We start from the raw sequence: 27,571 nt of genomic DNA, 5'->3' as shown, positions 1-27,571 counted from the left end.
CGGTCCACTTGAAGTGGGGCAAGAGGAGATCGCATGTAGCGATGCCCAAATATTTGAGCAGCCACGGTCACACGAAGGCAACGGTGGGAAAGTGTCACAAGAGGTGGACGATGATGAGACACAATTGCCAGAAAGTCAGGAGGAGGACCAGAGTGTGGAAGTGGAAGACGAGGTGGTGGATGATATAGTAACTGACCCAACTTGGCAGGAGGACATGCAGAGCGAGGACAGCAGGACAGGGGGAGGGAGGCAGAGCACCCCAACAGACCGGAAAAAGCAGTGTGGTGGCTGGAGAAAGAAGGCGGGCAACCGTTCCCCGTAACACCAACACAAAGGAAGTTGCCAGTACAACTGTTAGGTCTTCCCGAGTCTGGTTGTTTTTTAAAGACTCTGCCGATAACACCAAAAAGGCCATTTGCACCACCTGCAAGGCCAGAATCAGCAGGGGTGGCAAAACGACCAGCCTGACCACCACCAGCACAATCAGGCACATGGCAGCAAAGCACCCGACTTTGTGGGCCGAACCCCAGGGTCCAGGAACAGTGTCTGCAGGTGGCACCATTGCCACTTCCGCTGTTGTGCATGCAACCAATCCCCTGTCCATGGTGCATGCGAAGATGCCTCCTGCCCTGCACCTGTCGTTGCACACACTCAAGTAGCAGCATCAGGAAGCACGTCTATGTTCTTGTCCCAGCGCAGCGTTCAGTTGTCTATACCCCAGTCCTTGGAACTCAAGCGCAAATATGCAGCCAACGCCCCACAGGCCACAGTACTAAATTCCCACATTTCATGACTGCTTGCGCTTGAAATGTTGCATTTTAGAATCGTGGAGATGGAAGCTTTCCGCAACCTGATGGCGGGAGCCGTACCTCGGTACTCGGTCCCCAGCCGCCACTATTTCTCCCGGTGTGCCGTCCCCGCATTACACAAGCACATGTTCCAAAACATTAGCCGTGCCCTCAACAACGCAGTTTCCGGGAAAGTCCACCTAACCATGGACACGTGGACAAGTGCTTGTGGGCAGGGATGGTACATCTCACTGATGGCACACTGGGTTAACATAGTGGAAGCCGGGACCCAGTCGGATCTTGGTCAATCAGGGTTGCCCCCATAGTCTACAGCTCCTGCACCTCATCCTCCTCAGCCTACTCTTCCTCTTCAGCCTCCATCTCCGAAATGACCACATCAGTCACAAGCTGGAAGCACTGCAGCACTGCCTGAGCAGAAGATGGCAGTTGTTGAGTACCATTATCAACAAGGCCGTCGGTATTCAGTTCAGACTCCACACATAAGACCTCAGGAGTGGACATGGATGTCAGACATATGTACTATCCTCCAAAACTTTGAGGACTCCACCAAGATGGTGAGCGGCGATGACACCTTAATTAGCGTCAACATCCCGCTTATCTGTCTTCTGAAACACTCTCTGCTCACAATCAAAGAGGAAGCATTGCAGGTGGAGCACAATGAGATGGAGCAAGGTACCATACAGGGTTTATTACACACAGCCCAGCCTCATCTCATCCCAACGTGGATTGGGTGACAATGAGGAAGAGGAGGAAGAACAGGAGCTAGTTTCATGCGCTATAGACGGTACTACCTGCACAACTGTCATACCGTCTGTTCAGTGTGGATGGCCAGAGGACGGAGAGGAGGAGGAGAGCATGGTCAGTCATCCTCTTGGTGAGGACACGGAAGTCTTGCCTGTTAGCAGTCTGGCACGCATGGCTGAGTTTATGTTATGCTGCCTTTCCCATGACCCTCGTGTTCTCAAAATTTTGGGTGACAGTCATTACTGGTTGGTGACACTTCTAGACCCACGCTACAAGGAGAACTTTATATCTCTTATTCTTGAGGCGGACAAGTCTACAAAAATGGGGTAGTACCAGAAGGCCCTTGTTGCGGAACTATTAAAAATAATTCCCATCTGAAAACGCTGGCGGCAGAGGTCACAGTTCGTTGGACAAGGAGTACAGGCGAGAGAGACACAAATGCAATCCAGCAGAAGCAGGGGAATACTGTCAAAGTTCTGGGACAGTTTTCTCTGACCCTCCCATCGCACAGGACCTGAGGTGCGGGGTACTCTCACAAGGAGTGCAAAGTTTGGGAAGATGCTGAGAGAGTACCTTGCTGACCATACCAACGTCCTTCGTGATTACTCTGTGCCTTTTAATTATTGGGTATCCAAGCTGGATACGAGGAATGAACTGGCTCTCTACGCCTTGGAGGTCCTGGGCTGCCCTGCCGCTAGCGTTTTATCAGAGTGGGTTTTTAGTGCCGCTGGTGGAATTATAACTGATAAACGCATCCGCCGGTCAACTGAAAATGCTGACAGGCTGACTCTTATAAAAATGAACAAGGGCTGGATTGGACCAGACTTCTCAACACCCCGAATGATAGCAGCGTAACATAAACTCAAATCCAGTTTCTTTTGTTGGGAGGTGTATTCACATGCACCTCTTCACACCCACACATTGGTATACGCTTCCTGATTTTGGCTATTTGCTCTTGACCTCCTCCTTCTCCTCATCCTCCACCACCATATCACCAGAGTGACCGTGGTCAGTGATGCAACACCCACATAATTTTTTTAAAGGGTGTTTATGATGCCCGTAAAAAAAAAAAAAATTATACAGTATGTTCATGGATACCCCACAGGGGTAAATGTTTGTCAGCCCATACACTTAGTGTATGGGCATCACAAGTATAGGAGACCCGCTCCTTTCTAATGGGAACATTTTTTTATGAGGCCCTCTAAGTCTCTTCCAAGGGGCATGGGAGTGCCTCCCAATTTTAGGCAGCCCTTGCATTCACTGCATAGGCCAACACTATGGGAGACCCTCTCCTTTCTAATAAGAATTTGTCGTTACTGTTTCCCTGCTCCATGTGTCTTTAAATCCTTAGTGGGGTTTTTCCTAAAATTGGTCAGCCGTTGGACTCACTGCATACCCTATAACTGTATAGCAGACTCTCTCCTTTCTAATGGGAATTTGTCATTACTGTGGCCCTGCTCTATGTGTCTTTAAATTCTTAGTGGGGTTTTTCCTAAAATTGGTCAGCCGTTGGACTCACTGCATACCCTATAACTGTATAGCAGACCCTCTCCTTTCTAATAGGATCATGTCGTACTTGTTGCTGTGGCCCTGCTCTATGTGTCTTTAATTTCTTAGTGGGGTTTTTCCTAAAATTTGGTCAGCCGTTGGACTCACTGCATACCCTATAACTGTATAGCAGACTCTCTCCTTTCTAATGGGAATTTGTCGTTACTGTGGCCCTGCTCTATGTGTCTTTAAATTCTTAGTGGGGTTTTTCCCAAATTTTGGCAGCCCTTGCAGTCACAGCATGGGCATTACCACTATAGGAGACCCGCTCCTTTATAATGGGAGCATTTTTTTTACTGAGACCCTACTCTATGTCTCTTCAAAGGGGCATTGGGTTGCGTCCAAATTTTTGGCAGCCCTTGCAGTCACTGCATACGCAATAACAGTATAGGAGACCCACTTGTTAATAATGGGAACAACAAAGCATAGCCGGCTGATGGCTCTCTAACAATAGTGAGGGCCGACTGCTGGCCTTTTAAGAATAGTAAGGGTCGTCTGATGGCCCTATGAAAATAGGCTTTATGACTTTCAGAGTCCCTCCATCATAAATAAAACAGGATGTGTCTGATGATGTGTCACACAGCACATTGCCAGGTAAGGCTATAAAATGTTAAAATGACATTTCCCGGTAAATGCATTTGTCTTAAAAAATAACGTAAAAAAAAAAAAAAGAAAACAATAGGATCTTTCTTTAGTATAAAAAACAGCTCACCAATTTAACCTCAATGTAATCACATTGTTCAGCTCCTCCTCCATCTCCGAAATGACCACATCAGTCACAAGCTGACAGCACTGCAGCACTGCCTTGGCCAAGCGGCAACAGACTGTGCTGAAGATAACATGCTTAATGCTTAGATGACAAACCGCCCAGCGCTGCAGAGTTGTTGAAAGCTGTAACACAGCAGCCTGATCCGTGGCTCTCACCGCTGAACATACAGCAAGGCATGATCGTGTGTGACAATGGGCGGAACCCGGTGATGGAGAAATGACAGCCAGATTAGATACAGTTTCCCTCTATGCCAGTCCTTTCACCGAGCTAAAGAATATGGCTGTGGTGAAATACAACTCCCACTGAGAAGCTGTTTCAGATTGAAAAACATTGTGCCCACCAGAGGATTTGATTCTAAGGGCTCACCTTTCTCCCCCGCTCAAGAGCCCCACAGCAGCTGCAAAGTTAGCGCTATCATGAACTCTCCTGAGGTAGAAGCCAGGGCACACCAGAGGATTCTCTGGTGGGACCGTCCAACCCTGCCGAGAAACAGTCGTGGCTAAGAAAAGTGTGGGGGAAGGTTCCTGGACACTCTATGGCTGCTTTTTTAATGTGTATCGGACGTGCTTATGCATGTTATTTCTCAAACAGCATTGCAGATCAGGCCATTTCCCAACTCTGTAGTCATGAAATTAAATGCGCAAAGAAAGATGTTTGTGTGTCAAAGCACCACCGACAAGTGCGAGTTGATGTTGGACGGGCTCCATTGCTTCTGCAACAAGCTGCATTAGAGGACTTCCTGGGAGAAATGACACCCAGAGTAGATATGGTTTCCCTCTATGCCAGTCCTTTCGCCGAGCTAAATACAGCTCAGCAAAAAAAGCTGTAGGCTGGCTCCGTACCGTCCCTGACCACATTCACCTGTCCATGTGTTTGTGGTTAGGCGGTCCTTCCCAGTAAGTGCACTGGGGAGGGCACAGGTAATGTTGTGGGACCCGTGCTTGTGGAAGGCAGAGACAATACCGGGAGAAATAGTGGCGGCTGGGGACTGAGTATGGATACCCGGCCGCCGCCGGCATAAGGTTACGAAAAGCTTCCGCCTCCACGAGCCTAAAAGGCCACATTTCAAGTGAAAGCAGCTTTAGAGGACTTTCTGGGAGAAATGTGTGGCACCCCAGGGGTCCGGTTGCCACAGTGGCATTGCCTCCCTCACAAGGGGTGATGCCATGCCTGGAAGCAAGGAGGGGTCCCCCAATCAGATTTACCAGCATACAACACTTTCCTGGCTCCAGACCAGAAAGGGGAGCTCCTCCCCTTTCAACTGGAATCTGGAGGTGGGGTTAGCAAGAGTGAGTTGAGAGGAGTTGAAGACAGGACAGCGACGAGGAAGGACCTGGGGAAGGGAGCTGTAGACAAGCTCACCCCAGAGAGAAGCGCAAAGGAACCGGACACCGGATTCCGTGGTTTTGGGGCACTGAAGGCCCAGCAGCTAAATCCAGAGGGCAGGAGACTGCAGGTCTCCTGGCCCCACCAGACTCCCGGTGGCTCAACAGAATCATAGGGCCCAGCACCGCCACGTGAGGAAGGCCTGAGCTGCTTGCCATACGGGTGAGGAAAAAGACATTTTACTCAGGGACGAGGGCCGCAACATAGCTTCAAGCAGCAGGGCCAAAGAGAATAGCGCAGAGGGAAGGCCTACAACTCCACCTGGCGAGGTGGATCCCCAACTTTCTTCCAGGCCACCCGGACCTCCACTACCAGCTAGTACCCGTACCCCGGTCTGCTCTGCCAAACAGCAAGTAAAGCTAAGAGGAAACCGCCATTAATGTGTTGTCTGTTCATTACCTGCGCCCTCAACTCTGCACAACACTGTCCCTGCCGACAACATCTACTCTTCAAATCATCTACACTGCCCTGGAGCTTAGCTCTGCCTGTGGCGAGCTGAACCAACTCTGCTGCGTCACCAACCATCAGCTTCAGTAGATCTGCACCGCAGCGGCGGCCCCATTTAGCCGCGTAACACAGGTGGCGTCACAAACATTAGCTCTAAAAACTCTATTCCCTTTTGCTTTTCCTTTTATTGACCGCCTTGGGTCACGGTCACTGCCACCGTGACATCCCCAGCACCGACCGGCCCGGCTACCGAGTACCCCACGGCCCAGGGGGCGCTTCACATGACAGCTGGGTAGATATGGTTTCCCAAGTCCTTTCACCAAGCTAAAGAATATTGTTGTGGTGAAATACAACTCAGCAAAAATAGCTGTGGACTGGCTCCGTACCGTCCCTGGCCACATTCACCTGTCCACGTGTTTGTGGTTAGGCAGTCCTTCCCAGTAAGTGCACAGGGGAGGGTACGGGTAATGTTGTGGGACCCGTGCTTGTGGAAGGCGGAGACGATACTGGGAAAAATAGTGGCGGCTGGGGACTGAGTATGGATACCCGGTCGCCACCGCCATAAGATTGTGGACAGCTTCCGCCTCCACGAGCCTAAAAGGCCACATTTCAAGTGCAAGCAGCTGCCCAGAAATCTGGCAGTTTAGTATTGCGACCTGTGGGTGGGCACGTGGGTGGCTGCATACTTGTGCTTGCATTCCAAGTAACAGAAAACTAAACAGATGGTAGCCTCTATCATCATCATGATCTCACCTTGGCACTATGAACTCTCCTGAAGGAGAAGGCAGGGCCCACTGGAGGAGTCTCCGGTTTTCTGGTGGGTCCATCCATCCCTGCCAAGAAGCAGCCCTGGCTAAGAAACGTGTGGGGGAAGGTTCCCGGACACTCTGGCTGCTTTTTTATTGTGGATCGGACGTGCTTATGCATGTTTTTTCTCAAACTGCATTGCTGATCAGGCCATTGCCCAACTGTGTAGTCATGAAATTAAATGCACAAAGAAAGATGTTTGCGTGTCAAAGCACCACCGACAAGTGCGAGTTGATGTTGGACGGGCTGCCATTGCTTCTGCAACAAGCTGCATTAGAGGACTTCCTGGGAGAAATGACACCCAGAGTAGATACGGTTTCCCTCTATGTCAGTCCTTTCACCAAGCTAAATACAACTCAGCAAAAAAAGCTGTGGACTGGCTCCGTACCGTCCCTGGCCACATTCAACTGTCCACGTGTTTGTGGTTAGGTGGTCCTTCCCAGTAAGTGCTCTGGGGAGGGCACGGGTAATGTTGTGGGACCCGTGGTTGTGGAAGGCGGAGACGATACCGGGAGAAATAGTGGCGGCTGGGAAACGAGTATGGACACCCGGCCGCCACCGGCATGAGGTTATGAAAAGCTCTGCCTCCACGAGCCTAAAAGGCCACATTTCAAGTGAAAGCCGCTTTAGAGGACTTCCTGGGAGAAATGACAGCTGGGTAGATATGGTTTCCCAAGTCCTTTCACCAAGCTAAAGAATATGGCTGTGGTGAAATACAACTTAGCAAAAAAAGCTGTGGACTGGCTCCTTACCGCCCCTGGCCACATTCACCTGTCCACGTGTCTGTGGTTAGGCGGTCCTTCCCAGTAAGTGCACTGGGGAGGGCACGGGTAATGCTGTGGGACCCGTGCATGTGGAAGGCGGAGACGATAACGGGAAAAATAGTGGCAGCTGTGGACCGAGTATGGATACCCGGTCGCCGTCGCCATAAGATTGTGGACAGCTTCCGCCTCCACAAGCCTAAAAGGCCACATTTCAAGTGCAAGCAGCTGTCAAAAATTTGGCATTATGGTATTGCAGCCTGTGGGAGGGTGGCTGGCTGCATACTTGCGCTTGCATTCCAAGGAATGGGGTAAGGACAACTGAACGCTACACTGGGACAAGGACGTGGACGGTGATTGTTGCAAGTCTGCAACGACAGGTGCATGGCGGGAGGCATCTTCGCATGCGCCAAGGATCACTTATGATGGGCACACTTTTAGGAAGTGACCTGGCAGTCAGAGATGCTTCCAGAGGTCTTCCCCATGCTGTTCCCATGTTTTTTCAGCACTGTATGCATGTGTCTGATGATGTGTCACACACCACATGGCCAGATAAAGTTGTAAAATGTTAAAATGACATTTCCCAGTGAATGCATTTCTCTTGGTTGAAAGCAATGCAAAAGTACAAAAACGCATCAAAAACGCTATGTGTGAACATAGCCCAAGGTGTGGAGGAGTATTTTTGGTTTTGGTTATTTATTTTGCCTTATATACAAGTCATTACCCTGGAAAGGATGTTCCTTAATATATTTCCCAGGAAAATCCATTTTGGTTTTGTTTTTGTATGTTTTATTGTGAGTCCGTAAAAGTGGCGTAATACTCTGACAACGTTGTTGACAGCAGTGACCTGGGAGTCAGAAATGCTTCCAGGGGTCTTCCCCATGCTGTTCTCATGTCATTTGAGCACTGTTCCCGTCAATTTGGGCAATTTTTTAGGCCCTCTGCAGACCGCCGGGGGGAGCTGCCTGAAAAATACTTGAGTTTCCCATAGACTTACATTGGGCTCGTTGCTCAGGTCGAGCACCCGAGTATCCAATTTGCTTGACCCGAGCAATGAGTACCCGAGCATTTTAGTGCTCGCTCATCACTAGTGATAACCCTTATCCAGCAGTGGGTGCAATTCCCACTCAATTTTCCCACTCACCTCCAGGACAGGGGGTCATTCAGGGGGGTCAATCTGGGTGTCTCACTGTCCTTCCCTTCATAAACCCTAAATCTGTGGGTGTACCCTGATTTTAGAGCTTGTAGAGTTTAATTCTGTACCTGGCCCTCTTACTGAGCAGGTATTGTCAGAATTTTAGCCTCCCTTTGAAATGAACCAGAGATTCATCTATAGTGATGACCCTTTGGGGGTTGTACTCCTGAGTAGAGATGAGCGTTGTTCTACTCGAACTGTTCGCCAATCTCAAATTCGAGCTGTTTTGGGCGGTGTTCGAGCCGGTCGGCGAACACGAACAATTTGAGAAAAATTCGGCTGTTCGAGGTTATGTTCGATAACTGTTCGTGCACCAAAATCATAACTGGATTTTTTCTCAGTAATGATGAAAATTAATGTTAATACGCAGTTTGAGTGTACAGCGGGGCGGGGGGAGGGGCAGGGGATGGATCTCTGCAGGAACAATGAAGATCTCCATTTTTTTTTCTCTTTCCCGCATTTGCAGTGGGGAGGTGCAATCTGTCAGCCTATCAGCAGCGCACACACGGAGCGAAGTGCTTTTTTTCACACAAGCAAGGGCATGTGTGATTGGCAGTGTATGTCACATGTCCTTGCCCTATAAGACCAAGCCATTTTCCCCGTCGCCACCATTTTCTCACTGCTGCAGCTGCGTGTTAGACGGCACCGCTGTTGCTGTGTGCGCTATACCTTGTTAATTTCAAGCCAATTTTCGCACAAATATACAGATAGCTTGGGAGTAGGGAATAGTTGTGATTGCAGTCCTTTTAAGGACTAGGTTACAGCATTTCCTACGACTTTTATCAAGCAGGTCTGTGCTCTTAAATAGATAGATTGTGGGAGTAAAGACTAATTGTAATTGGAGTCCTTTTCAGGACTAGGTTACATCAGTTCCTATCAGTTTTTGCCAGGCAGGTCTGTGCCAGTGCTGTGCAAGTTTTTTTCACAGCATTTGGCTGAATCTAGCAAAGCTAATCCTTTTTGGCCTATTGCAGAGTGTGTTAGTCAGTGGAGTAGCCTATCTGTGTTGCAAGATATACCACCTGTGTATAGAATACCAATTTTTTTACTGCACCTAGTGAAGTAAAATCTTTTGGGCATAGCATCATTCTATTAGTCCATCTATACTGACCTCCATCAGGTTGCAAACTGAATATAATTTTTTTCTGCATCTAGCTCTGAAAAAATATTTGGGCTTCTAGCAGTGTGTGGGACTTGGTCTATTAGTCCATCTATACTGACCTCCATCAGGTTGCAAATTAAAAATAATTTTTTTCTTCATTTATCTCTGAAAAAATATTTGGGCTTCTAGCAGCGTGTGGGACTTGTTCTATTAGTCCATCTATACTGACCTCCATCAGGTTGCAAATTAAAAATAATTTTTTTCTGCATCTAGCTCTGAAAAAATATTTGGGCTTCTAGCAGTGTGTGGGACTTGGTCTATTAGTCCATCTATACTGACCTCCATCAGGTTGCAAATTAAAAATAATTTTTTTCTGCATCTAGCTCTGAAAAAATATTTGGGCTTCTAGCAGTGTGTGGGACTTGGTCTATTAGTCCATCTATACTGACCTCCATCAGGTTGCAAATTGAATAAAAAAATTTTCTGCATCTAGCTCTGAAAAAATATTTGGGCTTCTAGCGGTGTGTGGGACTTGGTCTATTAGTCCATCTATACTGACCTCCATCAGGTTGCAAATTAAAAATAATTTTTTTCTGCATCTAGCTCTGAAAAAATATTTGGGCTTCTAGCAGTGTGTGGGACTTGGTCTATTAGTCCATCTATACTGACCTCCATCAGGTTGCAAATTAAAAATAATTTTTTTCTTCATTTAGCTCTGAAAAAATATTTGGGCTTCTAGCAGTGTGTGGGACTTGTTCTATTAGTCCTTCTATACTGACCTCCAGCAGGTTGCAAATTGAATATAATTTTTTTCTGCATCTAGCTCTGAAAAAATATTTGGGCTTCTAGCGGTGTGTGGGACTTGGTCTATTAGTCCATCTATACTGACCTCCATCAGGTTGCAAATTAAAAATAATTTTTTTCTGCATCTAGCTCTGAAAAAATATTTGGGCTTCTAGCAGTGTGTGGGACTTGGTCTATTAGTCCATCTATACTGACCTCCATCAGGTTGCAAATTAAAAATAATTTTTTTCTTCATTTAGCTCTGAAAAAATATTTGGGCTTCTAGCAGTGTGTGGGACTTGTTCTATTAGTCCTTCTATACTGACCTCCAGCAGGTTGCAAATTGAATATAATTTTTTTCTGCATCTAGCTCTGAAAAAATATTTGGGCTTCTAGCGGTGTGTGGGACTTGGTCTATTAGTCCATCTATACTGACCTCCATCAGGTTGCAAATTAAAAATAATTTTTTTCTGCATCTAGCTCTGAAAAAATATTTGGGCTTCTAGCGGTGTGTGGGACTTGGTCTATTAGTCCATCTATACTGACCTCCATCAGGTTGCAAATTAAAAATAATTTTTTTCTGCATCTAGCTCTGAAAAAATATTTGGGCTTCTAGCAGTGTGTGGGACTTGGTCTATTAGTCCATCTATACTGACCTCCATCAGGTTGCAAATTAAAAATAATTTTTTTCTGCATCTAGCTCTGAAAAAATATTTGGGCTTCTAGCAGTGTGTGGGACTTGGTCTATTAGTCCATCTATACTGACCTCCATCAGGTTGCAAATTGAATAAAAAAAATTTCTGCATCTAGCTCTGAAAAAATATTTGGGCTTCTAGCGGTGTGTGGGACTTGGTCTATTAGTCCATCTATACTGACCTCCATCAGGTTGCAAATTAAAAATAATTTTTTTCTGCATCTAGCTCTGAAAAAATATTTGGGCTTCTAGCAGTGTGTGGGACTTGGTCTATTAGTCCATCTATACTGACCTCCATCAGGTTGCAAATTAAAAATAATTTTTTTCTTCATTTAGCTCTGAAAAAATATTTGGGCTTCTAGCAGTGTGTGGGACTTGTTCTATTAGTCCTTCTATACTGACCTCCAGCAGGTTGCAAATTGAATATAATTTTTTTCTGCATCTAGCTCTGAAAAAATATTTGGGCTTCTAGCGGTGTGTGGGACTTGGTCTATTAGTCCATCTATACTGACCTCCATCAGGTTGCAAATTAAAAATAATTTTTTTCTGCATCTAGCTCTGAAAAAATATTTGGGCTTCTAGCAGTGTGTGGGACTTGGTCTATTAGTCCATCTATACTGACCTCCATCAGGTTGCAAATTAAAAATAATTTTTTTCTTCATTTATCTCTGAAAAAATATTTGGGCTTCTAGCAGCGTGTGGGACTTGTTCTATTAGTCCATCTATACTGACCTCCATCAGGTTGCAAATTAAAAATAATTTTTTTTCTGCATCTAGCTCTGAAGAAATATTTGGGCTTCTAGCAGTGTGTGGGACTTGGTCTATTAGTCCATCTATACTGACCTCCATCAGGTTGCAAATTAAAAATAATTTTTTTCTTCATTTAGCTCTGAAAAAATATTTGGGCTTCTAGCAGTGTGTGGGACTTGTTCTATTAGTCCTTCTATACTGACCTCCAGCAGGTTGCAAATTGAATATAATTTTTTTCTGCATCTAGCTCTGAAAAAATATTTGGGCTTCTAGCGGTGTGTGGGACTTGGTCTATTAGTCCATCTATACTGACCTCCATCAGGTTGCAAATTAAAAATAATTTTTTTCTGCATCTAACCCAGCCAATAGTTTTGGCCTAATACCACCGTTTGGCCACTCAGCTCTGCTCGGTTACCATCCATTGTTTTTTTGTGCAAACAACTCCAGAGTTGTGAATTAGTTAACCACCAAAATGAGTGGAAAAAGGCCTGCTGCTGGTGGAAAGGGGAATAGGCGTGTTGGGAAGGGGAAAAAAGGTTGTGTCCGTGGGGTAGGTGCAGAAGAAAGACCATCTTCCAGCCAAACTAAAATGTCTACTTCTTTTAGCGGACAATGTGATAAGATCCCTTTCTTACGGCCACGCCAATCGCTACAAATTCCAGATGAGGCACAAAAACAGCAGGTGCTTCAACGGATATCAAGTGCTCCTTTAAGTGGGCTCTCCTCCACATCAACTTCAACATCACAAATACTCCAGTCCTCAAAGGTGTCACCCAAATCGCACTTGCTTCCTCACAGCTCCCAAATCTCCAGCTGCCCGTCTGAGTATGAGGTAGAACAGATGGTTGAGTCTGCAGAGCTGTTTACTCATACTATAGCCTGGGAATCAGAGGTCGACTCCAGCGCTTCTGTGAATCCAGACGAGGAAATGATCTGCACTGATGCCCAGAATCTTTATGAGTCGGATCCAGGACCAGACGCAGAAGGTTCTGACCATAATGTAGACCCTCATTCCCAAACTGTAACTCCTGTTGGTGGAGACAATGAGGAAGACGATGATAAGACTCAAATACCTGATTGGAGCGACAACTTTAGTTTTTTGTCAGGGCAGGAACAGGTTGGCTCTGAGGACGACGGGTGTGATAACGCACAGGGTGATGATGATGAGGTCGGAGATCCCACTTACTGTCAACCCACAGTCAGCCAAGAGATGAGGTCAGCAGAGGAGGTGGAGGAAGATGCTAGTGACGACGAGGTCAGGTTGTGCCTTCCTGGACAGAGACGTAGTACTGGAAGCACGTCAACAACTGCATCCTCAAACACAACTCTGCCTCTCACCACAAGTCGTGGTGGCTCTTCAGGTCGCATGGGTGCTAAGCCTTGCATAGCCTGGGCATTTTTTCAGATCGATAAAGATGACCCAACTCGTGTTATCTGTAACATTTGTCAGCAAAAGCTAAGTAGAGGCCAAAAAATACATAGTTTGAGTACTTCATGCATGAACCGGCACATGGACATGAAGCATAAGTTGCAGTGGGAAGCTCAGTGTGCTACAATGCGGCCTAGCCGGCCGGGCCAACCACCGTCTGCCATATCTTGTGCATCCGCGCCCTCTTCATCCTCTGTGACTGGGGGGACAGCAGTCACACCTGTTTTGGGGCGCAGACCTGCCACCTCTTTACCCGCAACAGCCAGCGTGATTGGCAGGTCATCATTTTCTTTGGAGGTGGAAACACCAGCTGGTCTTGAGCGCTGTCCGACATCGATAGCACCACCTTTGGATCAAGGCAACCTAACATGTCCGCCTGCATCTTCCTCACAGACTGGCAGTTTGCCGGGGACACCCTTATCAACCCCGTCTAAGCACAATAGCCAGCCCTCGGTCCCTCAGATGTGGACAAGTAAAAGACCATTTCCTCCTAGCCATGAGAAAGCTAAGAGGTTGAATTTCACCATCTGCAAGCTCTTGGCTACAGAAATGCTGCCTTTCCGCCTGGTGGACACAGAGGATTTTCGAGACCTTATGTCCGTCGCAGTGCCCCAGTACCAGATGCCCAGTCGGCACTATTTCTCAAAGAAAGGTGTGCCTGCGCTCCACCAGCATGTCGCACACAACATCACCGCTTCTTTGAGAAACTCTGTGTGTGACAGGGTGCATTTCACCACAGACACTTGGACGAGTAGGCATGGACAGGGGCGTTACATGTCGCTGACTGGGCACTGGGTAACTATGGTGACAGCAGGACAAGGGGCTGCTGTCCAAGTCTTGCCGTCCCCACGAGTTGTGCGTCAATCCTCTTTATGTCAAAGTTCCTCCACTGCTTCTGCCTCCTCAACCTCCTCTCGGTCTTCCACCTGCACCCAAAGCCTGTCTGGTCATGCCACAAGCTTTCTAACTGCGCAGAAGGGATCCTGCACACCTCCTTACTATGCTGGCAGTAGGGCTCAACGTCATCAGGCGGTTTTTACATTGAAATGTCTGGGAAATGTGAGTCACACAGCTGAGGAGTTGTGGTCAGCTCTGGAGAACCAATTTCATGAATGGTTGTCTCCACTGGACCTGAAACCAGGGAAGGCCGTGTGCGACAATGCTGCAAACCTGGGTGCGGCCCTTCGCCGGGGCAATGTCACACACGTGCCTTGTATGGCTCACGTGTTGAACCTGGTTGTCCAGCAATTTTTAGCCCACTATCCCAGACTAGATGGCCTTCTGCAGAGGGCACGGTCGCTGTGTGCTCACTTCCGCCGTTCGCATCCCGCAGCTCAGCGACTTACATCTCTACAGAAGTCGTTGGGCCTGCCACTTCACCGGTTAAAATGCGATGTGCCTACCCGGTGGAATTCAACTCTGCACATGTTGCAGCGACTGTGGCAGCACCGACAAGCCCTGGTGCAATACGTTCTGACGTATAGCCTGGGCCAACGAGATTCAGAGGTGGGGCAAATCACGCTGGAGTAGTGGTCTCAGATCAGGGACCTATGCACCCTTCTGCACAGTTTTGAAATGGCGACGAAGATGTTTAGTGCTGACGATGCCATTATCAGCATGACTATTCCGGTGATTTACATGCTGGAGCACATGTTAAACAGAATTCGGAGTCAGGTGGTGGCACAAGAGGAGGTGGAGGAAGTAGAGGAGGAGGAGTTGTATGCGGAAGGGCTAACATCTGCAAGGTCCAGACGGTCGGCAGCACCAAGGCGGCAGGCATGTGAGGGTGGGGGAGATGATTTTACCAGGGCGCATGGTAGCAGCCAAACTAGTGAGGAAGGTGCAGGAGCCCAGGAAGAAGTGGAGGACGAACTGATGGAAGACTCATCAGATGAGGGAGACCTTGATCACATTTCTGTTGTGCGAGGTTGTGGGGAGAGGACAGAGGAAGGAAGCATGATTGTTACCTCGCCACCAACACAACAGGGACTTGGTGCTCCTGGATGCGCAACACACATGAGTGCCTTCTTGCTGCACTACCTGCAACATGACCCTCGAATTGTGAGAATTAGAAATAATCCTGACTACTGGGTTGCCACACAGTTAGATCCCCGGTACAAAAGTAAATTTGCAGAAATTATTCCTGCCATAGAAAGGGATGCACGCATGCAGGAGTATCAGCAGAGACTGTTGCAGAATCTTACATGTGCTTTTCCACAAAATACCAGTGGTGCACGTAGTGAATCTCACAGTTCCAACTTGCCAACCGTGGGACCGTCAAGTGTTCAGCACTCAAACCGTAACAGAACCACAGTATCTGCTGGTAACATCAATTTTGCGGAATCATTTCACCACTTTTTTAGCCCATCCTTTGCAAGGCCACAGGAGACAAGAAGTCTGACACATAGTCAACGCCTAGAGACGATGGTACAGGAGTATCTCCAAGTAAACATTGAAGCCACGACTGTGTCACTGGACCCTTGCTCTTTTTGGGCTTCCAATCTGGATAAATGGCCGGAGCTAGCCACTTACGCCTTGGAGATCTTGTCATGCCCCGCAGCCAGCGTTCTGTCTGAACGTGTGTTCAGCGCTGCTGGTGGTGTGCTGACAGATAAGCGCACGCGGCTCTCCACTGATAATGTAGACAGACTCACGTTCATAAAGATGAACAAATCATGGATCCGAAACGACTTTTCTACCCCTGTGTCATCCTGGGGAGAGTAAAAGCTTGATGATTGGTTAAAATCACCCTACCAACCGTTTTAAGCTTTCAAATTACTAATCATGTTTATCTGTATCTTGACTGGAAAATAATTTGGGCTTTGTAGCAGTGTGCAGCACTGATCCTATTAGGCCATCTATAATAAGCTTCACCAGATTTAAAATTAAAAATAATTTTTAGCTGCATCTAGCCCGGAAAATAATTTTGGGGCTCCGAGATGCGCAAGACACATAAGTGCCTTCTTGCTGCACTACCTGCAGCATGACCCTCATATTGTCAGAATTCGAAGTAATCATGACTACTGGGTTGCCACACTCTTAGATCCCCCAAACTTTTCGATCAACCTTTTCATTTTAATAAAGACCAAAAAAATGGTCATTTTTGAAATTATAAGCATTAGCAGGTTGTTAGAAACTGAAATCAAACAGTTTTCAACTCAAAACTTTATTCTAGGTGATGTTACATTTTCACATAGGACCCCTTGTTCGAAAGGAGCTTCTGAACTCTCTCGTCCATTGAATTTGTCAGGTTTTGGATGGTTTCTGCTTCAATTGTTTTGCATGAGGACAGAATACCCTCCCAGAGCTGTTGCTTAGATGTGAACTGCCTCCCGCCATCATAGACACTCCTTTTAATGATGCTCCAAGGGTTCTGAATGGGGTAGAGGTCAGGGGAGCATGGGGGTCACACCATAAGTTTGTCCCCTTTTATGCCCATATCAGCCAGAGATGCAGATGTTTTATGTGCAGCATGAGATGGTGCATTATCATGCAGAAAAATGATCTTGCTGTGAAATACACGGTTCTTCTTCTTGAACCATGGCAGGAAGTGCTGTTTGAGAAAATCCACATACATTATGGAGTTCATCTTTAGCGCCTTCAGGGATCCTAAAGGGGCCGACAATCTCTCTCCCCATGATTCCAGCCCAAAACATTACTCCACCTCCTCCTTGTTGGCGCTGTAGCCGTGTTTGCGTGGGGTGTCCATCAACCAGCCATCCTCCACTCCATTCATCTGGACCATCGAGCGCTGCACGGCACTCATCCGTGAACAAAACAGTTTTGAAATCAGTCTTCATGTAATGTTTGGCCCACTGGAGCCGTTTCTGCTTGTGTGAAGTGGATAGAGGAGGTCGACAGGATGGCGTATGGACAGCTGCAAACCTCTGAAGGACCCTGCATCTTGTTGTTCGGGGGACGTTGGAGGCACAAGCAGCTTCAAAAACTTGTCTGCTGCTATGACAAGGCTTTTTTGCCGCTGCTCTTTCAACCTGACATAATTGCCTGTAGGAAAGAGTCCTCAATTTGCCCTTATCAGCACGCACACGTGTGTACTGTGAATCAGCTACATACTTCTTGATTGCCAAGACACTTCATCCTGATCATCGCACAATGTTGATTGTAGTCATGCCTTGACCTAAACACTCCACAATTTGTTGCTTCTCAGCAGCCGACACATCCTTTTTCTTTCCCATTTTGGCAGAAAATGTAGGCTGCTTAATAATGTGAGAGAGCCTTCTTAAGTAGTCTTGCCTTTCATTGGACACACCTGCCAAACTAATTAGCACAGGTGTCTGCAATTGCTTACAGTGTTATAAAGAGCCCTGACACACATCACCATCAATGAGTTTAACTGACAAACAAACAAATTCTTCCCTTATCACTGCTAAACACTTTTTGCATAATAATTTGGAACGCGGTGTACATGTGCTTTTCCACAAAACACCAGTGGTTCACGTAGTGAATCTTACAGTTCTAACTTGCCAACCGTGGTCTGTATGGAATTGTTCAATAAAGGGCCCAAAATTAAGATAACATAGATGGGAGAGGTCTCTATGAATAGGAATTCCTAAGTATTTGATACCCTGTGAGGGCCAGGCAAAGGGAAAGTTGGACTGGATGGAATCCTATATGGATTTAGGGAGGGAGACATCGAGGGCCTCAGACTTCGCTGCATTGATTTTAAAATTTTACCATGTAACAAAGTGATCTATTTCAGCCATAACAGCAGGGATGGATATATGTGATTGAGTGATATATACTAGGACATCATCAGCAAATAGAGAGCACTTGTACTCGGTGCCTCCCACCTCAATCCACCTAATATTGGGGTTATGGCGAATTGATGAGAGCAGGTGCTCCGTCACTAGGATGTATAAGAGAGGGGACAGAGGACATCCCTGCCTTGTCCCATTGGTGATTGTGAAAGGTGATGAAAATGTTCTGACGCACCCCCTGGGCCTTGGGACACCCGGAGCCGGACCCTTTTTGGTGGATGCTGGTGGTTGTAGTCTTCGTGGCGGCGATCCGGTTCCGTGGCTCAGGGCGGTCAAACCAGTGGCGGAACTATTTATGTGGTTTTGATGTTTAAATGTCCGACTACGCCACCCATGGATTGCGGTCAGAGTGAACCGCCGCTACAGGGCAGACCGCTAAGGCTGGTGTTGTGGGTGCAGCAGAGCGTAGCATAACTCCCCACGGGAGGAGTATAGCCTCAGGGCAGTGTATGCGGAGGATGGGGGTGATGGTGCAGGGCAGCAGCAGTAACGACACGGAGTCAGTGATGCAGTTCAGGGCCTTTACTCACAGTTCTTATTATCCAGACCACGTCTGCAGGTAACGGCTGCCCACGTCGTACTGTGCTCAGCAGGTGAGGGGCTCAGACAACTCCCAGATAACTTTGGAGCGCTTCACAGGACCCCCTTTGTGTGTCCTTTGTCTGGCCTTTCTTACCAACACTTCTGTCCGGCTGCCTCGGGCCTCCTCTTGGTAAACTTGGCGCCAGTTTCCCTGACCCTATGTGGTGCCTTCCTAGCGGGTGGAGCAAGGGGCTGCGCCACATAAAATGTCAGAGCCTCCGGTTTCTAGCTGAGGGTCGTTTCCTGCCTCCACTAGTTCGGGGACCGGTCTCCCCCTTTGGCCTGACCCCTCCACGCAGGTGGATTCGGGCGTGCGGTGGCGACTCGCCCGTCCGCACCCCTGGGATCCCTTCATTCCTCGTTCCTGGAGCCTTCTCCGCTCCTCTTCCTTCCTTCTCCCTCTTGCAGGCCTGGGCCTCTGTTACTAGGCCCGCCTCCGGAGCAGAGCTCATGCAGAGCCCCTGCTCCCTGCCACTTCTGCTCAGACTTCTCTGCACTGAACTAAGATGGTGCCCACCTTTTATACTCCCTTCTCAATGCACCCAGGAACTGCTTCCTCCCTGCTCCTGCACTGCAGGGTTCCCCTTCCTCAGTGTTCCCTCCCCCCACTCCAGCCAGGGACAGGGACTGTCGTGCCCATCTCAGGGGCATATTGGTCGCCCTGCCCCACGGCAATGTGGTGTAATGCATGCAGGTGTCGGGTCCTGATCCACACTCCATCCTTATCTGAGAGTGAGATATCACACCTCTGGGTGAGGTGCAATACGTCTGTAGCAACCGAGCCCTCGGTGCTACAGTTCCATTTATCTTCAGCCTAGGTGACGTATTGTGATACAGGGCCGTGATTTTGGCTATAAAAGGGTCCCCTAGACCCCTACCCCAAGCTTTTTAAGAGAATCATATATGGCGTGCCAGGAGACTCTATGGAATGCTTTCTCAGCATCCAACGAGAGTATCTACTTACAAATTTTTAACTGCATCTAGCCCAGGAAATACTTTGTGCCTAGTAGCAGTGTCTGCTAGTCAGCGGATTATCCCGGCTGTTAAGCAAGCTACACCACCTGTAGTTTGGACACTTAATTTTTTCAAAGGAAATGCTTCGGGACCACGGGATACTCAGTGAAGAGCATCAGGAGGCACCCCAAGGCATAGGGGCTGGGACTGGCACTAGGATGCCTTGCGGTGGACAGCCGAGCTCGATCCTTATAAAAGCTTTTTAACTGCAGCAGCTTTAGTGGACGCTACTGGAGCTGGAATTACGCGGCTGCTGGCATGAGACTTGCCCTCCAATAGATCCTTGTAAATGGATTTAAAGTGTATTCATTCAAATTAGAGGGACAATTTAAATTAAAAAGCTTAGAGCTGCCTCCACCACAGGGGGGCTCTCTCGACCCACCAGCGGACAGGCACCAGTATTGGGAGAGGGGGGCTGGCCGTCAGGGTTCACCGCGGCTCTGGCACAAACCCGGCGACACGGAGGTGGCACGGGCAGGAGCGGACTGGCCGTCTCGGCTTCTCACTTTTTGGATTTTAGAAGGGCATGACATGCCTATATCTGTGTCTCCCCCTCCTTTTACTCCTCCACCTCTTTTCTTTTCGCATGACTATATGTACTTGTCACTTTTCCATGTGTTAGTTGTGTCTTCTGAGCAGTTTGTCAGCTTTTGGACACCTTTGAAGGTGTTTTCTATGTGTTTCTATGTGTTTTTGTTTGCCTGCCATTGGTTTTAACGGTGTTCGAAGGTGTTCGACGAACAGTTCGACGAACAGTTCGGCGAACACACGGGTGTTCGACGAACCGAACCGAACTCGAACACTACGGGGGTGGCTCAACACTACTCCTGAGCAATTCTTTTTTTTGCCGAAGAAAAAACGAACGTCACCAACACTGCGATGTACACTCCCCTAATGCACTAGTTAATAAATTACCCGGCGATAACAATTTTCTTTTTACATCGTTTATCTACCTTGTTACCTATAAAACCACTCTGTACAATTATTATTTTTTCTCTAAAACAAAATTGGCCATCACTAACAATGTGACGTTCGCTACTCTATTACGCTACCTCGCTACTTGTAAAACTTCTCCGTGCGATTACTTTTTTTCTCTAAAACAAAATCGGACATCATTAACACTGTGACATCTGCAACTCTAATACACTTACGCTACCTAGCTACAGAAAAAACTTCTCTGTACGATTATTTTTTTTCCTCTAAAACAAAATCGGACGTCACTAACTCTGTGACGGCCGCTACTCTTAATACGCTACCTCGCTACCTATAAAACTACTCTATATCAATTACTATTATTTTTTTTTGTAAAAAAAAAATCAGATGTCACTTACACTGCGACTTCTGCTACTCTAACAAACTAACAAAAAAAAAAAAGCCCACTGGCGCAGACTCTGATCAGCAGCGATACTGATAAGAGCGCTGCAGCCAGGGGAAGAGCATGAATGCTGAGCGCAGGACGCTGCACTCACGAACAAAGCGCAAAAAAAGTGCACCAAAAATTCAATTGGGAATGGGAAACTACTGCTGCTCACACAGCAGCCTGCACACAGCACACAGGATAGGAGACAGATCGTAGCAGGCGCAGATCGCTGGAGACACAGCACAGGAGGACACAGATCACAGGAGAATCGCACTGTCTACCAATGATTTTCTCTATCCCAGGTACACAGAGGGGGTATACAACCGCTCTGCACGCCAACTCTGAGGTAAAGATGGTGTGCAGAGTGGTGATCGCTATTTTAGATAAACTTCTTTGGCGATGATTGGTCAGAAACTATGGTTCAGCCAATCAGTGCCACAGGGGTTAATCAAGAGAGTTGACGTAGCGATCACCCCACCCATTGTGATGGCTATGATTGGTGCTGGGTCAAACAGCGCCGATCACAGCATGTCACGTGGTTTTTTTTTTTTTTTTGTTTCAAACTTTATTGTCACATTGCTGTGATTGGCTGGTCAGAATTGACTAGCCAATCACAGCAATCGCCAACACAGGGAGACGATACAGACCCCTGGGGTGACGTGCAGGGATGGCCTGCTGTCACAGACAGCAGCCATCTTAACCCGGTCACCTCACAATGAAGCGCGGTGACTGGAAATAGTGGTGCCATATATATACTTCTTTTTGCGGGATCGCAGCTCCCACAGACCAGTATATCTATGGCGCATGTCGGGAAGGGGTTAAAATTATTTTAGTTTGTTTCTCAATAGATTTGTACAGATTATAGGTGACATCAAACGTGGAAAAAGCTCTAAAATGATTCTTTTTGGTAAGATTTTTTACATGACAAAAACCTGGCATTTTAACAGGGGTGTTTCAAATAAATCCTCTGACGTTAAAAACGCTGTTTTCCACTCATCACCCTTCCAGATGCGTATCAAATTGTAAGCCCCTCTAAGATCGAATTTAAAAACACATTTAGCCCCTGTAAGCTGATTATATAGATTGGGGATGATTGGAAGTGAGTATGTATTTTTAACTGTGGTTTTGTTTTGTTTTCAGAAATCGAAGCAAGTACGGAGGCCACCATCTTTCTTTTTTACAAAGAAAAATCCAGCAGCTATAGTGGAGGAGGAAGGACGGATATGACCCTTCCGTAAACTTTCGTTAACATATTTCATGGTGGTCCGTTTAGGCCCAGACAAATTGTAAAGGCGAGCTTTAGGTAATTTGGCATTAGGGACAAGATTAATAGCACAATCTTAAGGACGATGGGGAGGTAGTATTTCTGCCTCTTTTTCCAGGAACACATCTCCAAAGTCCTTTAGGTACCCCAATAGACTCTTCAGACCAGCGGAGCATATTAGTGCCGACTTTAGACATTTCTTGTAACAATTGAGGCTCCATTTAAAAATTGCCTTCTGACACCAATCAATAACAGGATTGTGAAGAAGCAGCCATGGAAGCCCCAGGACCAACCAAGCAGGCAAATTATCCAGTACAAAACAGGAGATGGATTCAAAGTGAAGTGCTCCCACTTGGAGCGTGAAATCCACTGTTAGGCTGTGTGCCCACGATGCGTTTTTCAAGCGTTTACGCTGCGGAATTTCCGCAGCGTAAACGCTTGGGAAACGCTTGGTAAGCCTTCCCCCATGGTCTCCAATGCAATTACGCACTTTCAATGCCCATGCTGCGTATTTTTCCGCAGCGTTTATGCTGCGCTCAAAAATACGCAGCATGTCCATTAATTTTGCGGACACGCAGCGTAATCGCCGCCATTGACTTGCATTAGACTGCATCTGTACTTGCGTAATTGGCGCGTTCTAATGTGCGGATGGTACCCAAGTCTGGAGGAGAGGACACTCTCATTCAGACCTGGGTACCATAGAATCTGTAAAAAAAAGAATTTAAAATAAAAAATAAAGTTTATACTTACCTTCCGATGTCCTCCCGGTGTTTTGTCCACGCTGTCCGGTCTTTTGCAATGCTCTCGCTGTTGTGAAGGACCTGCCATGACGTCATTGAGTCATGTGACCCATCACATGACTCAATGACGTCACCTCAGGTCCTTCACACCACCGCGAGCATTGCAAGAGACCGGACGCAGCAGAGATGACACCGGGAAGACACCGGAAGGTAAGTATAATCTTTTTTTTTATTTTTTACCATTCTTATTCTTTTTTTTAACTATTACTTGGTCACACTATATAAATCCATGCCGGTTGCATGGATTTATATAGTGTGACCATCTTGTCAAGCACTTTTCCAAGTGATGCTCAAAATCGCTTGGAAAACTGCTTGAAAAAACGCATGCGAAAACGCATGTAAAAATGCTGAAAAAACTCTTCTCTCTGGCAGAAAAAACGCATGTAAATCTGCATGTGTTTTTTTCTGCCAGAGAGAGGCAAAAACGCTCTGCATCAAATCTGCTACGTGGGCACATAGCCTTACCCTCTTGACCAAATTCCGGGCTAACAGTGTTTTGTCAATTGCAAAAATTTTAATGGGTCTTCCCAAACTAACTTTCCCTAATCCTAACTTTAGAACTAGACCTGAATCAATAAAGTTAGCAGCAGACCAATCAATGAACGCAGTCAATGAACGCCAATGCTGATAACACCTGGTTCTTGAAAGATAACACTGTATTCCTCAGTACTTTATCAGAGGAAGAAAAAGGTACCTAGGAGTCTGGGTGATCTCCTGAGAAATCACCCAGACCCAGACATTCTCTCAACTGTTTGCTTGCCTGAGGACGAGTTGAGCGATTCTTGACAAAATGTCCAATGTAACCAAAGTATCGACAGATTCCGAGATCTTGTCTACGTTTTCTCTCCACCACATGAAAATAGCAACTCTAACTTCCAATAGCTCCATCTCAGGTAAATGGACTTGATCTAGGGAAGTAAAACGGGCCGCCTGCTGTTCGCCCCATGTCTCATGGATTCTGCGGTCCATTTGTATGGCCAGGGTCATGGCCTCTGCCGGAGAACAAGGGGTGTCATGAAGAACCAGAGGGACCTTAAGAGTCTCAGAAAGACCTTTGAGGAACTGGCACCTGAGAGCGGCATCATTCCACCTAACTTCGGTGGTCACTGCCGGAACTCAGTGCAGTAGTCCTCAGCAGTGCGGCCCCCCTGTGCCAGGTTAAAGATCTTTGCCTCAGCGATCTGGATCCTGTCGGGTTCGTCATAGATCAAACCTAAGGTATCAAAAAAGGCATCCATAGAAGACTGTTTTAGGACTTGTGGGGACAAGGAAAATGCCAAGGTTTGAGGACCCCCTCACAGTAGGGAAATGATTATTCTCACCTGTTGGAACTCATCCACTGACGACCAGGGACACAGGGTAAAAAATGACCTACAGCTCTCCCTGAACACCCTAAACTGTTTTTTCTCTCCTGAAAATTTATCAGGGAGGAATATTACAAATTTGGGAGAGACCATCTGTACGTCAGAGGGTACTGATGTCACAGCCACTGCTGGCCACGGAGAGCTGTAGGAAGTTTCCAAACTATCTATCTGATCCTGCAACTGAAATTGGGTCAGATTTGCCACCTGTTCACAATGTGTGTGAACAAGATCCATACTGGCAAAAAAGAAAAATGTATGGGTCAGCCATAATGTGATGCTGAGTCACTTCTCAAGGGCAAGCCGTGAGTCGGGGATTGTCAAGGAGTCTGAGGTCATGAGGCAGAAGGATACGACATTAACAAAGGGAAGAGACAAAGGCATAATCAAATAGCAATCCGAGGTCAAAATAACAGGTAGATAGCAGATCAGAGAAAAGGGACTAGAAAAACGGATGGTCAGAATGAGGTCCAAGGTCAGGCAGCAATAAATCAAAAAGCAAAGCACAAGGTACAGTGAAAACAAGCCGCGCTGAGCTGAAGCTACTGCTGGCAGCTAATTGGGACTACCAGCCGAGTTAAATAGCTGAGTAGCTGAGTAATTATGGGAATAGGAAGCACCTGAGGAGACCTCAGCTCTTCTCAGTCCCAGATTGGACAGCCGAGCTGTCAAACAAAACACAGACAGCTCAGAATGCCCCTGAACTAGACTGGACGACTGAGCTGTCAATCACTGTGTCCCAGACACACTGAGGGGTGGAATCGTGACACATTGTATGTATCACAAAGTCCTTGTCTCTTTTAGGTATAATCTATCTATCTATCTATCTATCTATCTATCTATCTATCTATCTATCTATCTATCTATCTACATCCATATGATGATAAATAGATACATAGATAGATAGATAGATAGATAGATAGATAGATAGATAGATAGATAGATAGATAGATAGATAGATAGATAGATAGATAGAGTGGCATGTAAAAGTTTAGACACTCCTGGTCAAAATTACTGTTAAAGTTAAAGATGACACATTTCCTTTGTATTTTAGGAATGTACAGTGGTGGCCAAAAGTATTGGCACCCCTGCCATTCTGTCAGATAATACTCAGTTTCTTCCTGAAAATGATTGCAATCACAAATTCTTTGGTATTATTATCTTCATTTAATTTGTCTTCAATGAAAAAACACGAAAAGAATTGTCCTAAAGCCAAATTAGGTACAATTCCACACCAAACTTAAAAAAGGGGGTGGACAAAAGTATTGGCACTGTTTGAAAAATCATGTGATGCTTCTCTAATTCGTGTAATTAACAGCACCTGTAATTTACCTGTGGCACCTAACAGGTGTTGGCAATAACTAAATCACACTTGCAGCCAGTTAACATGGATTAAAGTTGACTCAACCTCTGTCCTGTGTCCTTGTGTGTACCACATTGAGCATGGAGAAAAGAAAGAAGACCAAAGAACTGTCTGAGGACTTGAGAAACCAAATTGTGAGGAAGCATGAGCAATCTCAAGGCTACAAGTCCATCTCCAAAGACCTGAATGTTCCTGTGTCTTCCGTGCGCAGTGTCATCAAGAAGTTTAAAGCCCATGGCACTGTGGCTAACCTCCCTAGATGTGGACGGAAAAGAAAAATTGACGAGAGATTTCAACGCAAGATTGTGCAGATGGTGGATACAAAAAACCTCGACTAACATCCAAACAAGTTCAAGCTGCCCTGCAGTCCGAGGGTACAACAGTGTCAACCCGTACTATCCGTTGTCGTCTGAATGAAAAGGGACTGTATGGTAGGATACCCAGGAAGACCCCACTTCTTACCCCGAGACATAGAAAAGCCAGGCTGGAGTTTGCCAAAACTTTCCTGAGAAAGCCTAAAACGTTTTGGAAGAATGTTCTCTGGTCAGATGAGACAAAAGTAGAGCTTTTTGGAAAAAAGCATCAACATAGAGTGTACAGGAAAAAAAAAGAGGCATTCAAAGAAAAGAACACGGTCCCTACAGTCAAACATGACGGAGGTTCCCTGATGTTTTGGGGTTGCTTTGCTGCCTCTGGCACTGGACTGCTTGACCGTGTGCATGGCATTATGAAGTCTGAAGACTACCAACAAATTTTGCAGCATAATGTAGGGCCCAGTGTGAGAAAGCTGGGTCTCCCTCAGAGGTCATGGGTCTTCCAGCAGGACAATGACCCAAAACACACTTCCAAAAGCACTATAAAATGGTTTGAGAGAAAGCACTGGAGACTTCTAAGGTGGCCAGCAATGAGTTCAGACCTGAATCCCATAGAACACCTGTGGAGAGATCTCAAAATGGCAGCTTGGAGAAGGCACCCTTCAAATATCAGGGACCTGGAGCAGTTTGCCAAAGAAGAATGGTCTACAATTCCAGCAGAGCATTGTAAGAAACTCATTGATGGTTACCGGAAGCAGTTGTTCGCAGTTATTTTGGCTAAAGGTTGTGCAACCAAGTATTAGGCTGAGGGTGCCAATACTTTTGTCTGGCCCATTTTTGGAGTTTTGTGTGAAATGATCAATGATTTGATTTTTGCTTCATTCTCTTTTGTGTTTTTTCCTTGCAAGCAAATTAAATGAAGATAATAATACCAAAGAATTTGTGATTGCAATCATTTTCAGGAAGAAACTGAGTATTATCTGACAGAATTGCAGCGGTGCCAATACTTTTGGCCACCACTGTATATATATTTATATATATATATATATATATATAAATATATATATATATATATATATATATATATATATATTTCAGAACTTAGACGGAATTGCTACATCTAAGAAGTTTAGCCTCAAGCTTAAGTGGGCTATCTGTCAATGAAATCATGAGAAAGGTTACTTTATATTATCTTGAAGACCCCAAACATTCCACATTTACATCTCTGCTGTATATCACAGTATATTTACAGAACACAATGTTTATATAACATATAATGTGATGTTTTCAAAACTGCAATGTGTCCCTAGGGCTCGATTTCCTTGTGGAGTCCACACTACTCCAAACCACATCTGAACATTTCTGCCTTCTCTTGTCTTCTGTTTTTCACTTTTACAAAAAAATACTACTTGTATATATGTAAGTAATTATTATATTTTATATTAGATATATATAAGAAAACTCACTGATCATCTGTCTCTGTTATATTCCGCTATATGAATATTGTGATC

At 46.3% G+C, this 27,571-nt stretch overlaps 1 long non-coding RNA gene across 1 annotated transcript in view; it reads left to right on the top strand.

Annotated features, from left to right (window-relative positions):
• The window catches only part of LOC141271090 (uncharacterized), a 119,398-nt gene extending 96,858 nt beyond the window's left edge, over positions 1-22,540 (top strand). Inside the window, exon 4 of the long non-coding RNA XR_012321824.1 lies at positions 22,099-22,540. This is a non-coding gene — a long non-coding RNA (uncharacterized lncRNA). The remainder of the gene's footprint in view (positions 1-22,098) is intronic.
• Positions 22,541-27,571: the final 5,031 nt, after the last annotated feature.

The sequence above is a fragment of the Phyllobates terribilis genome, unplaced genomic scaffold, assembly GCF_046119375.1.
Source record: "Phyllobates terribilis strain yellow unplaced genomic scaffold, ASM4611937v1 Scaffold_5__5_contigs__length_657084704, whole genome shotgun sequence".
In the NCBI taxonomy this organism is placed as follows: domain Eukaryota; kingdom Metazoa; phylum Chordata; class Amphibia; order Anura; family Dendrobatidae; genus Phyllobates; species Phyllobates terribilis.
This window is presented reverse-complemented; position numbering and strand designations above follow the sequence as displayed.